The following is a 1,816-nucleotide window of genomic DNA, read 5'->3' as shown; positions in this document are numbered from 1 at the left end:
CTCAGAGACGCCTTCCTTAAAATAGGTGCTGGTTAGACTGCAGGAGTTGCTGCTCAGTGTGGATCCATAGTACTCTGTTCTAACAGAGACCCGATGCAAGCGCGGGTGTCTGAGATAAAGCCCACTACTGTCAAGCCGTTTACATGGGAGAAAGGGGACCGAGTCTGTAATAATCGGAGTTCCTTTGCAATGCCTCCTATCTTTGCTCCGGGAATTGAAGATGCCTTCTCACTACCCCCCCGCCTCCAAACACCCCCCCCCCAAGCCTTCAAGTGGGTGCACGGTCCTTTTTGTGAACAAGCTCCTTCCACTTTCAGGACTGCAGCTCCCAGCACTTGTTACCTGCAAGGCTTAGAGCAGAGATGTTGTAAGCTCCTCTCTTCGTTAGCTGCACGGGGGGGCGTGGATGTGCGCGCGCGTAAGCACCATATTTATTACATTAGATCTATAAACACACGGGTGTATATAGATCCATAGATACCCCTGGTGCTTATAGCGTATACGTGTGTGCATATATACACACATAGGTTCACATATACGTGTATGCACGCCCACATGCAAATAGTGCATTGTTGTAGAAAATCATCCCTGAACACGTTACAACTTCCTCTTCATTACACAGACACCAAAATTCATTTGCGACACCCTCTTATGGGACGGGCAGGGGGGTCGCGTCGGTTCAAGGCAGAGAAAGGCACACTGGAACTGCCTGCCCAGCGTCGGGCTAGTCTCGCAAGCCGCAGGACGCCCTGGAGGCGAGGCGAGGCGTGGCGGAAAGTTCTTGCTCTGGCCAAATCGAGCGATGCTCTTTCGGCTAGTCTTGAAGCAGCCGAAATTCTGAGCACCGGGATCCTTCTCCAGTGTTCAGGTGTGGTCTTTCAAAGCCCGAGGGCACGCAGGAACTAAACGCTGGCTGGCTCGTGATAACCAACATGGGTTTTCTATTTATTTTCTTAATGTCCTCGTCGCCTTTTTATTTTTAGAAGCAGCGTCCTAAACAAAATCACTTCTGTCTGAAAAGATCTTGTTTAAAGTGCTCTTTTGTTCTCCCAAGTCTTATCGTGAGCTGGGCTAGGAAGAGACCATTTCTCCACTGAAACCCAGTCAATGATCAGCTGCGGAATGTGTGTGTGTGTTTGTTTGTTTGTTTCCCTTGGAAAAGAGATGAGGGCCCGTTGCCAAGCACCGTCCCGTTCAAATTGGTTATTTAATTTGAAATTTGTACGTGTTATTGCAAAACAATGGATCCAATTTCATTCCATGCTAATTTCATTACTGTCAATGAAGTCACTTAAATCAATGGGATTCTTACCCTGAGTGGGGAGTACAGGACCAGGAACTGAGCTGTGTGTGTGTACACAAACAGCTGCATATCCTACTTTAAAAACCCCCACACCATATATCTCGCCTTCATACACAAAGAGGTTATTATGGCACCTTAGAGACTAACAAATTGGTCAGTCTCTACGGTGCCACAAGTCCTCCTTTTCTTTTTGCAGATACAGACTAACACGGCTGCTACTCTGAAAGAGGCTATTGTAGATTTATTAAAGACGTTTCAGATGAGGAACTATTAGCATGTGTGTTGAAACGTTGTGCTTTGTGGTTACTTCCTTCTTCGTGCTGAAATTCAATTGGCCAGTGTATCTGAGTAAGACAATCAAACACATTTTTGATTTTTTTTTTTTAGTTTATTTGTATTTGTTTGAAAAACAAAACCTTTGTATCATAAGGTAAAATAATGTTTCTCAACATCGGCGAGCGAAACTTGGCCAACCGCTGAGATGTTTCTTTATATCAAACTCCTTTGTATAAA

This window comes from Lepidochelys olivacea (genome assembly GCF_965140295.1).
Source record: "Lepidochelys olivacea isolate rLepOli2 genome assembly, chromosome: 11".
Lineage (NCBI taxonomy): Eukaryota > Metazoa > Chordata > Testudines > Cheloniidae > Lepidochelys > Lepidochelys olivacea.
Note: the sequence above shows the minus strand (reverse complement) of the source record.